The sequence below is a fragment of the Salmo salar genome, chromosome 20 (assembly GCF_965601325.2).
Source record: "Salmo salar chromosome 20, fSalSal1, whole genome shotgun sequence".
Lineage (NCBI taxonomy): Eukaryota > Metazoa > Chordata > Actinopteri > Salmoniformes > Salmonidae > Salmo > Salmo salar.
The window spans coordinates 31,910,500-31,925,058 of NC_138310.1; the positions used below are offsets into that span (position 1 = coordinate 31,910,500).

The 14,559-nt window shown below is 42.5% G+C and overlaps 1 protein-coding gene across 2 annotated transcripts in view; it reads right to left on the reverse strand.

The window, feature by feature from the left end:
* Nucleotides 1-14,559, reverse strand: part of LOC106580456 (polypeptide N-acetylgalactosaminyltransferase 9) — a 141,142-nt gene that overhangs the window by 27,030 nt on the left and 99,553 nt on the right. The window lies entirely within an intron of this gene.

A 14,559-nucleotide genomic window follows, 5' to 3' on the forward strand; every position in this document is an offset into this window, starting at 1 on the left:
TGGACATGCAGTGGGTAGTCGTACATCAGAGAGAATTGATAAAACAGTTAGCTAGCAGAGAAATAGCACAGTCAGGGACTTCAATTAGCTGCACAATTTCACTTCCCTCTCCACCATTAACTTTGACGTTTTATCTGTCCTTCTGAAATTGCCTGTACTGTATCTGGTATGTAATGGCTGTTTGTCATGGTTTTCTCTCCCCCTTCTCCTCCATTCTCAGTCACTGTGCACACAAGAGTAATAGCTGGATCATTGCAGGGATTTGCCAGATAAACGTTGTACTCAGTGTCATAATTTGTGCCCAGAAGGGACATATAGTGTATGCTGTAAGTGTATGACCCCAAAAAGACTGCTGCTATGCAGAGCATGTACTCTTATATCTTTTCCCTAGCAGTTTGTGGCAGCTTATGTTTTAACTTGTTGTATTTCACCACACATTACGCAGAGGTATTTGAGCGATAGTGTAACAAGCACTATACTAATATAATGCCGTGCAAATATTCAAATAAGCCAAACAAATTCTTGCTGATAAGTGGGTCTGTGAAATTCATCGAGGTAATATGTTGGAGCTGCTGAGCCCCCGAGCCATATGGTACAGTGTGACATGTTCATGGAAATTACAGACATCAAATATTAATCAAGTTGTTGTTACCATAATTTACATTTACAGTAACACTCAAATGTGTTTATGTGAGTGTGTGTTTAATTTAATGTTTCATTCACTGAATTAACATGGATGCTTTTTGACCCATTTCATAGTTGTGAAAAACCTTTCCCCTCCTCCATGTCACACCCTCCATAATGACCCAGATTGGCTGTAAACCCCCTCTTAGATTAAAAAGCAAAGAACTGTGGAGTGACAATGGACTAAGACAAATATACAACGTACCAACTACTTGCTATCATTGTGAGTCTGTGGATGTTGTTTTAATGCATTCACTAATGGATGACTTCTCGTTTTACTGATCAATGATTAGGTTTCAAACAACAAACACACACTAATCGCACTATTGAAACTTCTCTTCCTTTTAATCTGTAGCAGAACCACATGCCTATTGTAACATATCTATTGTAACATATTAATACAGCTTGTTGTCTTTGTATACGGTATGCTGTTCAGAATGGATAAACAACCAGGGTTGTGTGTGTGATTGCAGTGCTTGGCTACTAGAATATACCCTTCCTTGCACTAAAAGTCAATTGAAGATCAATATCTTTCAGTCGTGATTTCCAAAGTGTCAGACTTGTGAATTACAACAGAATATAGACTTCCTGTAGTCTCTTAGTGACGAGAGAGAAGAAGAATCACATTGAGATGAAGCACAGTATCCTTGACTGCCAGTGCTCAAATAGTGTGTAATACTTGGATATGACATGTTTGGACATGCAGTGGGTACATCCGAGAGAATTGATAAAACAGTTAGCTAGCAGAGAAATAGCACAGTCAGGGACTTCAATTAGCTGCACAACCCGCGTGGCGTGCAGGTCAAACGATTTGCCGTAAGCACCAACACTTGTTAAATAGTGCAAAAACAATTGTAAAGGATGAAGACCCCACAATATTATCAGCATGGTCAATTTCAGGAGGCTCCATATCCAATCCATCCGACTCCAGCTCATCCAAATTCTGTAACATCTTCAATGCTGTCAGCATCCATTTGTTTGGTTCGGCTTGCCATTGTGAACTACACACATCATATGTTGTAGTCAGTGTCTGATTATAATCTCGCCGAGGGGAGATTACATACAATTTCCAGCCTTTCGTAAATAAAATAATTAGACCGCTCAAAACGGTCACAATTGTTTATCATTACACTATTGTTCTAAATTCAATCACCCTCTTCACCCTCTTCATCATCCTCATCATTCAGTTCATTGAAATTCAATTGGGAAGTAACATGCACAAATATCAATTTCTATCGCCCATTCATCCATTTATGCCATTTATTCAGTGAGGAGAGAGGCAGATTTAGGTACCAACGTCCTACAGCGCATTTGTCATGGCCCCTTAAGGTATTAATAGGTGTAAGAAAAAGAAAAACAGGTAAAAAGCCTCTGTTTGTCGTTTTCTGACAACTGTGCAATGTAAAAAAACAAATATTAAGGAAAGATCAGGGAAGGAGCAGGATCTTGCTTTTTTTGGCAGATTTTTTAAATGTACAAAATCAAACATCAATGACCATTGGTGGTTCTAGTGTTAAAACGCAAAATCATCAGTGATGATGTGACCTTTGCAGCATGATGAGACAGCAAGAGAGAGCATCCCAGTGTTAGTCAATCAGAGCGAGAACAGGTGGCGTGCAGCAGACCAGTACCAGGCAGAGGAAGGAGCAGACTGCTGGCTTCTCATGTATGTCACGTCTGTTCCAGGATGTCTTCTCACACTGCTGTCTCGCTCTCGTATCTTTGGAGGTGTCAGCCAGGGCATTAACAAAACAAATCAGACCAAATGCCTTCTTTTCCCTGGACACAAAAGGCATAATGATGATGTGATGATTGCGCCAGGGCTGCGTGGAAAACACATTTACGCCATGCTGAGAGAGCCTTGCCTGTAGCACAGCTCTCGCCTGATCTCCTCAAATAGGCAATAATTGATCTGCAGGTGCATCATCTGGCCTGTCAAGTCACATTAAGAAGTGTTTTTTTTTACCAGCAGTAATACACATTATTACCAAGGTAAAACAACATTTATCTCAAAGGTTGGTGTTTTACCCTGATCTATGAGTGTTGACATTTGTGCCTTTATAGGACTCCTATGGCATTCTATGGAGTCAACAGTCATGTATCACGGTCAGTTGGTAACCTACATAGAAGCATCATCCACACATGACCTTCACCTCTGAATAGATAAGGAAATAAACATATGTAAAGTCCTACACCAGTCTCCTTTTCAGCTCATTTATCAACTGATTTATTTAACAAAAGGCACAGCTCAATAGGTGGTCCAGGTATCCTCATGGCATGGCACAATGTCACGACTTCTGCCGAAGTCGGCTCCTGTCCTTGTTCGGGCGGCGTTCGGCGATTGACGTCACCGGCTTTCTAGCCATCGCTGCTCCATTTCTCATATGTCCATTTGTTTTGTCTTGTTCCATACACACCTGGTTTTCATTTCCATAATCACACTGCATGTGTTTAGTCCTCTGTTCCCCTCCATGTCTTTGTGTGTAATTGTTTCGTGTTACGTGGTTATCGTTACGAGCCTGACTGGGTTTTCATGTTTCTGTGTTTTTTGCACACGGTTTGTTTATTTTGTATTACAGTGTCTTGTATTGAACATTTATCGCGCCTTACACTTTTGCCTTGTGGGCTGGAGGTTTTCAAGAAGCAGCGTTCTTCTGTTATTTTCTCTACTGCCATAATAAAGTGTGCGCTTGTTCAATACTCCCTGCTCTCCTGCACCTGACTTCTCCACCAGCAGCGCACAGCCCTGACACACAAATGGGGAGTGGGCCTTTCCTCTTTTGTTCTCTATTGCTCCTCGATTGTAAATCAAGCAAGGGGGAAGCCGATGACATCATTAATCCCCATCAGACCAACTCCTTGAATGCCCAATTAATTGATGTTTACAGTTGTGTCTAAAAAACACTATTTAAAAAAAGATAAAAAATAGTGTGTACTTTACTGTATTTATACTAACAGTAAAAGTTCAAAAATCACTGGAGGACGTCTTTAAGTATCCTTCTATGGTTTCATAGGAATACTGTATACACTGAGTGTACAAAACATTACGAACACTAGCTCTTTCCATGACATAGTTTGACCAGGTGAATCCAGGTGAAAGCTATGGTCCCTTACTGATGTCACTTGTTAAATTCACTTCGATCCGTTTGGATGAAGGTATAAGGACACAAGGCGAGACCCAAATGCAGACACAGGAAGCAGATGGTTGAGCTCCGATATTTATTAATCCAAGGGTTAGGCAAAAGGTAAGTCGGGGACAGGCGAGAGTTCATAAACCGGGTCAGAGTCCAATACAGTACCAGACGACGGGCAGTCTCGATGTCAGGCCAGGCAGGGGTTCAGTAACCAGATCCGAGTCAAAACAGTACAAGGGGATAGGCAGGCTTGAAGACAGAACAGGCAGAGTGGTCAGGCAGGCGGGTTCGGAGTCAGGACAGGCAAGGGTCGAAACCAGGAGGACTAGAACCAAAGGAGACTGGGAAAAAATAGGAGCAAGGAAAACCGCTGGTTGACTTCGCAAACAAGATGAACTGGCACAGAGAAACAGGAAACAAAGGCATATGTACACCGAGGATAATAAGCGACACCTCTAGGGGGTGGAGACAATCACAAGGACAGGTGAAACAGATCAGGGTGTGACAGAAGGGGAGGAGACCGGTTAAAGAAGGATTTTTAAGCCTTGAGACAATTGAACCTGGATTGTGCATTTGTGCCATTCAGAGGGTGAATGGACAAGACAAAATAATTAAGTGCCTTTGAACGGGGTATTGTAGTAGGTGGCAGGCACATCGGTTTGAGTGTGTCAAGAACTGCAACGCTGCTGGGTTTTTCACACTCAACAGCTTCCCGTGTGTATCAAGAAATTATCCACCACCCAAATGACATCCAGATTCAGATTCAGATCAACGTTATTATCTGTCACGGATATGTAGGGCAGGAGGAAGGAGCAGAGTCAAATGCAGGATGTGATACTTCAGTAGGCCGAAGTTTAATGGCACTCAACACGCTAGGTGTGTCAACAACACAGAGATCGCAGAAAACCCCAAAAGGGAAACAGGTAATCCAGATGAAGAGGTGAAAATACGCACGGGGCGCAGCCCAGCTTGAATCAATACTCCAAATAATAAAATGCTGGAGCAAAATACAAAGTACAACCACACTGCCCGCTGACAATCAAAATAATCCCGCACAACACACAACCCCCACAGGAACAAACTAAATACCCCCCCCCCCCACTAATGACAGAAACGAAAACAGGTGCGGACTTAGACAGACAAAACACAACGAACACAGAAACATAGATCGGTGGCAGCTAGTAGACCGGCGACGACGACCGCCGAGCGCCGCCCGGCCCAGGAGGGGCACCATTTTCTGTGGATACTGTGACATTATTACATTTACATTTACATTTAAGTCATTTAGCAGACGCTCTTATCCAGAGCGACTTACAAATTGGTGCATTCACCTTATGATATCCAGTGGAACAACCACTTTACAATAGTGCATCTAAATCTTTTAGGGGGGGGGGGGGGGGGGGTTAGAAGGATTACTTTATCCTATCCTAGGTATTCCTTAAAGAGGTGGGGTTTCAGGTGTCTCCGGAAGGTGGTGATTGACTCCGCTGTCCTGGCGTCGTGAGGGAGCTTGTTCCACCATTGGGGTGCCTGAGCAGCGAACAGTTTTGACTGGGCTGAGCGAGAACTGTGCTTCCTCAGAGGTAGGGGGGCCAGCAGGCCAGAGGTGGATGAACGCAGTGCCCTTGTTTGGGTGTAGGGCCTGATCAGAGCCTGAAGGTATGGAGGTGCCGTTCCCTTCACAGCTCCGTAGGCAATCACCATGGTCTTGTAGCGGATGCGAGCTTCAACTGGAAGCCAGTGGAGAGAGCGGAGGAGCGGGGTGACGTGAGAGAACTTGGGAAGGTTGAACACCAGACGGGCTACATTATCCCACCAAGGGGAAATTCATTTGGTCATATGCTTTAAAAGGCAGTACATAAAACATGAAAACACAGAAACTACACAAAATAATTTATTGAAAGTGCTATAGCTACACATTTAAAGTGAAAGTGCAATATACTGTATACTCGAAGGGACCAACAGACTATTTATTATACAGCCTAATGGCTGTTGGAATAAAAGAGTCCCCTTATATATCTGTTTTTATTTTCTTTTGAAGATGTCTCTTTCCCCTTGTCCGGCTGCTGCTGTGACTGAATTTTGAGTGAAGGGGATGAGTACTGTCCTGTAAAATGCTTTCAAGTTTTAGGAGGATGAATTTTGTGTACAGGTTGGTGGCTGATTCTTGATCTATACCAATTATCCTTCCCGCCGTCTTAATCAAGCGCTGAAGCTTGACTTGGTCTTGCACTCGCATGTTTCTGAACACACATATCAGACCAAAGGACAGCACACTCTGCAGGACAGATTTATAGAACATTTGTAAGACATGGCGGTCGACTTTAAAATGGTTCAGTTAGATTAATTGCAATTTCTTGCAATTTCTTTATCTTTGCAAAGGCACAGTCATTGAATTTCAGTTTATTTTCTATTTCGATTCCCATGTACTTATATGTGGTCACTCTATCGACTGATTCCCCATTGATCTTAAAAGGGGGTAGTGGAGTTTTGTTCCTTCTGAAATCAATTTCCATCTCTTTTGTTTTCTTAACGTTTATTTCAAGAAAGTTATCTGCACACCATAGGCCAAAGTTTGCCGTTTCTCTGTCAAAATCTTGAAGAGAGGCTTGGTCTGGGTGGAGGAAATCCACAACAGTGGTCATCTGCATATAAAAAAATGTGTGGGTTGCGTCAGAGGCTTGACAATTGTTTGTGTACAGTGTGTATGTATCTGTGAAAGTACGCAACCTTGAGGTGTTCCCGTATTCACCGTTGTAGTAGAAATGGTGGAGTTAAACTTCACTTGTTGAGTACGGTTCACAAGGAAACTACACTGCTCAAAAAAATAAAGGGAACACTTAAACAACACAATGTAACTCCAAGTCAATCACACTTCTGTGAAATCAAACTGTCCACTTAGGAAGCAACACTGATTGACAATAAATTTCACATACTGTTGTGCAAATGGAATAGACAACAGGTGGAAATTATAGGCAATTAGCAAGACACCCCCAATAAAGGAGTGGTTCTGCAGGTGGGGACCACAGACCACTTCTCAGTTCCTATGCTTCCTGGCTGATGTTTTGGTCACTTTTGAATGCTGGCGGTGCTTTCACTTTAGTGGTAGCATGAGACGGAGTCTACAACCCACACAAGTGGCTCAGGTACTGCAGCTCATCCAGGAGGGCACATCAATGCGAGCTGTGGCAAGAAGGTTTGCTGCGTCTGTCAGCGTAGTATCCAGAGCATGGAGGCACTACCAGGAGACAGGCCAGTACATCAGGAGACGTGGAGGAGGCCGTAGGAGGGCAACAACCCAGCATTAGGACCGCTACCTCCGCCTTTTTGCAAGGAGGAGCAGGAGGAGCACTGCCAGAGCCCTGCAAAATGACCTCCAGCAGGCCACAAATGTGCATGTGTCTGCTCAAACGGTCAGAAACAGACTCCATGATGGTGGTATGGGCCCGACGTCCACAGGTTGGGGTTGTGATTACAGCCCAACACCGTGCAGGACGTTTGGCATTTGCCAGAGAACACCAAGATTGGCAAATTCGCCACTGGCGCCCTGTGCTCTTCACAGATGAAAGCAGGTTCACACTGAGCACATGTGACAGACGTGACAGAGTCTGGAGACGCCGTGGAGAACGTTCTGCTACCTGCAACATCCTCCAGCATGACCGGTTTGGCGGTGGGTCAGTCATGGTGTGGGGTGGCATTTCTTTGGGGGGCCGCACAGCCCTCCATGTGCTCGCCAGAGGTAGCCTGACTGCCATTAGGTACCGAGATGAGATCCTCAGACCCCTTGTGAGACCATATGCTGGTGCGGTTGGCCCTGGGTTCCTCCTAATGCAAGACAATGCTAGACCTCATGTGGCTGGAGTGTGTCAGCAGTTCCTGCAAGAGGAAGGCATTTATGCTATGGACTGGCCCGCCCGTTCCCCAGACCTGAATCCAATTGAGCACATCTGGGACATCATGTCTCGCTCCATCCACCAACGCCACGTTGCACCACAGACTGTCCAGGAGTTGGCGGATGCTTTAGTCCAAGTCTGGGAGGAGATCCCTCAGGAGACCATCCGCCACCTCATCAGGAGCATGCCCAGGCGTTGTAGGGAGGTCATACAGGCACGTGGAGGCCACACACACTACTGAGCCTCATTTTGACTTGTTTTAAGGACATTACATCAAAGTTGGATCAGCCTGTAGTGTGGTTTTCCACTTTAATTTTGAGTGTGACTCCAAATCCAGACCTCCATGGGTTGATAAATTGGATTTCCATTGATTATTGTTGTGTGATTTTGTTGTCAGCACATTCAACTATGTAAAGAAAAAAGTATTTAATAAGATTATTTCTTTCATTCAGATCTAGGATGTGTTGTTTAAGTGTTCCCTTTATTTTTTTGAGCAGTATATTTATCCACTTGATCGGTAGAGAGTTGACACCCAAATTCACCAGCTTATCCACGAGTAGGTGGGGTTGGATGGTGTTAAACACGCTACTGAAGTCAATGAATACAATTTTCACTAGGCTATTTGCCTTTTCTAAATGTTCGTAAATATTGTTCAGCATGACCAGTAACGCATCATCAACAGCCCTGGAGTCATGGTAGGCAAATTGGTTTGAGTCTATTTGAGATGAGAGATCAGAGAGAATTCATTCTTTTGTTATTTATTCAAAATTATTCATAGGTACAGATTTCAAGGGCTACAGGGCGTAAATCGTTATATTATTTTGGCCTGTTGTTTTTAGGTATTGGGACAATCAGTGACTTCTCCCATGAGTCTGGAATTATCCCACTGTTCAGTGACAGCTAGAACACCTTCTGGCACGGAAATGCGAGCTTGTCTGTGCATGCCTGAAGTACCTTGTTGCTGACGCCGTCTGGACCATATGATTTTCGTGGATTTACACATTTAAAGTATTGCTTGACGTTATTCACAGAGATCTGTATATCAACAGCTGGTATGCTATCTATACTGTCCAAGGCCACTTTCTGCTGCGATATAAAATCACACATGTCAAACCTACAATAGAAACTGTTCAAATCATTTGCAAAAGCAAAGGTCATACACGGTCATACAATGTCTCTTTGGTTTGTAGACTGTGATGGTTTGTAGCCCTTGCCAGCCTTTCCTACTGTCCTTCTCCTTAAAAAGGTTTTGTAATTTGTCTTTTTATGGTGTCTTGCACTCCTTAATTTAGCTTTTAAGTTGCCTCTGAATATTTTTACTTTCCTCTTTACTGCCACCTGATTTAAACACCATTTTTTTCTGGTTACCCATGGTTTATTATTGCGGAAGATGTTAACTTTATTTAGGAAATACATATCCTATTGTTAGAAAACAGAATATAAACTAGATATAGGCTACTGTGGGCGGGGTAGGCTAAATAATTTAAATGGAATAAGCTTAATTAAAAGAATAGTGATAATGGCAACTAAATATTCAAGGCAAAGCATGCCCAAAGCTTGTGGCTGAGCAGTACCATAGCGAAATTGGAGCCGGAGAGAAGGCCAACATTTTTTTTTAAACTGCTCAATTATGCTATGCGCCTCGCTCCACACTTGCCCACTTACATGCTCTGGCATTCAAAAGCAGCCATGCTTTAGGCTAACAAAGAACTGTCAATCATATCAATGGATGGAATCAGTGAATGAATGGCTGCAGCAACCATTACATGGTCTGACAAGCAGCATAATAAATTAGGCCTAATTAATCAAATCAAATGAAATGTTATTTGTCACATGCGCAGAATACAACCTTACAGTGAAATGCTTACTTACAAGCCTTAACCAACAATGCAGTTTTAAGAAAAATTTAAAAAAAGAAATAAAGTAACAAATAATTAAAGAGCAGCAGTAAAATAACAATAGTGAGGCTAAAGGGTACCGTTACAGAGTTAATGTGCGGGGGCACCGGTTAATCAAGTTAATTGAGGTAATATATACATGTGGGTAGAGTTATTAAATTGACTTACGTATAGATAATAACAGAGAGTAGCAGCAGTGTAAAAGGGGGGGGGGGGGGGGCATTGCAGGTAGTCTGGGTAGCCATTTGATTAGATGTTCAGTAGTCTTATGGCTTGGGGCTAGAAGCGTTTTAGAAGCCTCTTGGACCTAGACTTGGCGCTCCAGTACCGCTTGCCGTGTGGTAGCAGAGAGAACAGTCTATGACTTGGGTGGCTGGAGTCTTTGACAGGGTTTTGGGCCTTTGTCTGACACCGCCTGGTATAGAGGCCCTGGATGGCAGGAAGCTTGGCCCCAATGATGTAGTGGGCCGTACGCACTACCCTCTGTTGTGCCTTGTGGTCGGAGGCCAAGCAGTTGCCATATCAGGCAGTGATGCAACCAGTCAGGATACTCTCGATGGTGCAGCTGTAGAACCTTTAGAGGATCTGAGGACCCCCATGCCAAATCTTTTCATCCTTCTGAAGGGGAATAGGCTTTGTTGTGCCCTCTTCACAACTGTCTTGGTGTGCTTGGACCATGTTAGTTTGTTGGTGATGTGGATACAAAGGAACTTGAAGCTCTAAACCTGCTTCACCACAGCCCCATCTATGAGAATGGGGGCGTGGTCGGTCCTCCTTTCCTGTAGTCCATAATCATCTCCCTAGTCTTGATCACGTTGAGGGAGAGGTTGTTGTCCTGGCACCAGGTCTCCGACCTCCCTATGTGCTGTCTCATTGTTGTTGGTGATCAGGCCTACCACTGTTGTGTCATCGGCAAACTTAATGATGGTGTTGGAGACGTGCCTGGCTGTGCAGTCATGAGTGAACAGGGAGTAAAGGAGGGGACTGAGCACGTACCCCTGAGGGGCCCCCGTGTTAAGGATCAGCGTGGCGGATGTGTTTTTACCTTCCTTTACCACCTGGGGGTGGCCAGTCAGAAAGTCCAGGATCCAGTTACAGAGGGAGGTGTTTAGTCCCAGGGTCCTTAGCTTAGTGATGAGCTTTAAGGGCACTATGGTGTTGAACGCTGAGCTGTAGTCAATGATAGCATTCTCACATAGGTGTTCCTTTTGTCCAGGTGTCAAAGGGCAGTGTGGAGTGCAATAGATATTGCATCATCTGTGGATCTGTTGGGGCGGTATGCAAATTGGAGTGGGTCTAGGGTTTCTAGGATAATGGTGTTGATGTGAGCCATGACCAGCCTTTCAAAGCACTTCATGGCTACAGATGTGAGTGCTACGGGTCGGTAGTTATTTTGGCAGGTTACTTTAGTGTTCTTGGGCACAGGGACTATAGTAGTATGCTTAAAACATGTTGGTATTACAGACTCAGACAGGGAGAGGTTGAAAATATCAGTGAAGACACTAGCCAGTTGGTCAGCCCATGCTCGGAGTACATGTCCTGGTAATGCATCTGGCCCTGCGGCCTTGTGGATGTTGACCTGTTTAAAGGTCTTACTCACATCAGCTGCGGAGAGCGTGATCACACAGTCGTCCGGAACAGCTGATGCTCTCATGCATGTTTCAGTGTTACTTGCCTTGAAGCGAGCATATAAGTAATTTAGCTCGTCTGGTAGGTTCATGTCACTAGGCAGCTCTCAGCTGTGCTTCCCTTTGTAGTTTGTAATAGTTTGCAAGCCCTACCACTTCTGGGGCGGCAGGTAGCATAGTGGTTAAAGCGTTGGACTAGTAACCGAAAGGTTGCAAGATCGAATTCCTGAGCTGACAAGGTAAAAATCTGTTGATGTCCCCCTGAACAAGGCAGTTAACCCACTGTTCCTAGGCTGTCATTTAAATTAAGAATTTGTTCTTAACTGAGTTGCCTAGTTAAACAAAGGTTAAATAAAAAAAAACATCAGATGAGCGTCGGAGCCGGTGTAATTGGGCAAAATAACAATTATCTTGTTTGAACGACATAGTATCTTGTTTGAAAGACTTAATATCTCGTTTGATAACAAAATATTTGTATTTTTCAATTAAAACAAAAAACGAAATATCCTTGGGATGTTCAGTCAACATTCACTAAAATGTTGTATACAACATCTGTAACAACCACCACAGAACATTCCCCCAAAGTTCTCATTAGGTTTTCAGGTAATAAACAGTAATTAGTTCTGTGAAAGTTCCCAGAACATTTGTTTGGTCGTGGCAAATGTTCTCATAATATGTATGAAACATTTACCTGTCGTTAAAAGAGCATTTTAGCTAATTAACAACTTTTCAACTACTTACTACTTTTTAGCTACTTTGCATGTTCGCAAACCCTTCCCCTAATCCTAACCTTAACCCTTTTGGCTAACCCTTCCCCTAACCCTAACCATACCCTTTTAGCTATCCCTTCTAACCCCTAATCCCTAGCCTAGCTAACTGTATATCAGGAACATACAAACCCATGTGGTTGCTTGAAGGATGAACGAGGATACTCATACTAACCACACTAACCTTACTATTTGTGATGTAATTTGAGTATGTTGTATGCTTATTGGTCATAGTATGGATATATTTAGTATGCCAAAAGTTCCCGGATGTCGTACTACCTTCGTTAAAATACAAAGTATACAAGCAGTGGACACTATTTCTGTGCTTTTGGGGCCCATAATGCAAATCTGTAATGCAAATATCGCAAACCTTTCCATCTGTAAATAGCACACCCAACTTCCTTATCCCCATATTGTTCCATATTTTTTTTTCTCTTTTGCACCCCAGTATCTCTACTTGCGCATCATCATCTGCACATCTATCACTCAAATGTTAATGCCAAATTGTAATTATTTTGCCTCTGTGGCCTATTTATTGCCTTACCTCCCTAATCTTACTACATTTGCACACACTGTACATATACTTTTTCTATTGTGTTATTGACTGTACATTTGTTTATCCCATGTGTAACTCTGTTGTTGTTTTTGTCGCACTGCTTTGCTTTATCTTGGCCAGGTCACAGTTGTAAATGAGAACTTGTTCTCAACTGGCCTACCTGGTTAAATAAATGTGAAATGAAAAAATAAAATAAATTCTTCAGAAAATGAGCATGACTTCACAACATTTTTTGAAGAGAATTTTTTGAAGAAAATGGCAGAAAATATGCAGGCAAAGTCTGACGAGAGAGGATACAAATTCATTGTTTTAACTAATTATGACAAATGTTAAGAAAATATTGAGCAATGTAAGAAAGAAATGCCTTTTCAAATAATAAGTTCTCAATGGACATTATTAATGAAGTCGTAAGATGTCTAGCTAGTAATTTGTTAGCTATGCTAACAAGATAGCAAGAAGTTGCATATCAACAGCATCAACTTCCGGTAGATAGGCAAAGCGCTAGTACACTCAACTGAAAGGATAGCATTCGTTTACACTATACTAAAATGAACTAATAGTATATAGTATGTAGTATATACTCATTAAGTATGTAGTATACAGTATGTTAGTATGGGTATTCCAACATAGCTTAGGTTTCCCTTTTTATCTGTGGATTAATCGTCGGAGTGACGAAACACAATATTTTAATGATCTACAAAGAACCAGCTAGAAAGGGGACCATATGCATGATCAGGTAAAATAACAACCCAATGTCTCCCAGGACAAACTGCTAGCAACACCTATCTAGCTTAATGTACATGAATATTTAATGTGTGTTTCCACCTGTCCCAAAATGTATATAGTTGGTTCACGGTTGGTTTTAGTATTTTAACCCGCGTGTCATGATCACGTCTGGGGGGGATCGACAGTTTCAACACGCATATTCGCATGCACATATGTAGCCATAGTGTCAGTCTGAGATCTTCAGAAGTTTGGCTGAGGTCCTGCAGACTTAATTTTCTGCCTCATCTTACTTGACAGGCAGCTGACTGATTTGACAGACAGTGTGGGAAATTGTCCAGTATTAGTAACTAATGTAGTATACAGTATTAGTAACTAATACTGGACAATGTCGGTCCTTTCCAGTGACTGTAGAAGCTGCCTGGGGGGTCACAGAGAGTTAAGCTCTAATATTTACTAGTCATGTTGTTAGCATGGATGGCTGAGACAAAGGCAATGTACTGAGGTATGACCCAAGGCGACCTCCGCTTACTATAAACTCCATGTTGGAGTTTATAGCAAAAAAAACATACATTTTCCATAACTACTTCACTGATAGTCAACTGTAAATGTACTGTAAAATGTCCCTCTTTTGCAAATTGCACACCTTTTTGAAATTGGTAACAATTTATAAATACTTTATAAATGTGGGTATATACCACTGTATATGTCTATGTTCCACAAAGGGAGGTTTGCCATCAACCATATGGTCATGAAAATCTATACCTTAGACTTAGATAATGGCCTTCTCCTATTGACAATCACACAAATCACAAAATTTACATTTCTGAGTTATAGCACTAGAAACATTCAAAAGTGTATACAGATCTCCCCTATATCGCATAAAGTACATTTCTCTGATTAGCATATACAAAGGTCTGGTAACAGTCAAGTTTCTCTAACACAGCGGCTCCTAAACCCCTTTTGCCTTGTAATATACAGTATCAACTACAACAGTACCTAGAAAATTTGTAATAATCTTGTGAAACCAATGAAACCAACTAAAATTAAACTTATTATTATAGCCTTAACCCAGTTTTACTTCATGACACAGAATGGGACTAGCCACGAGCCACCAGTGATTCCTGACTCATCGTTGGGAGGGAGACTGCCCTAAAGGTCCTTATTTCCATTTCTGCCACGGAGCTGCGATTCTGTGAAAAATGTTGCGTTAAATTAGAGTGAAGCAACAAATGGATGAGGGAGGATTAAAGGGGATTGGGATATCTTATTGCTT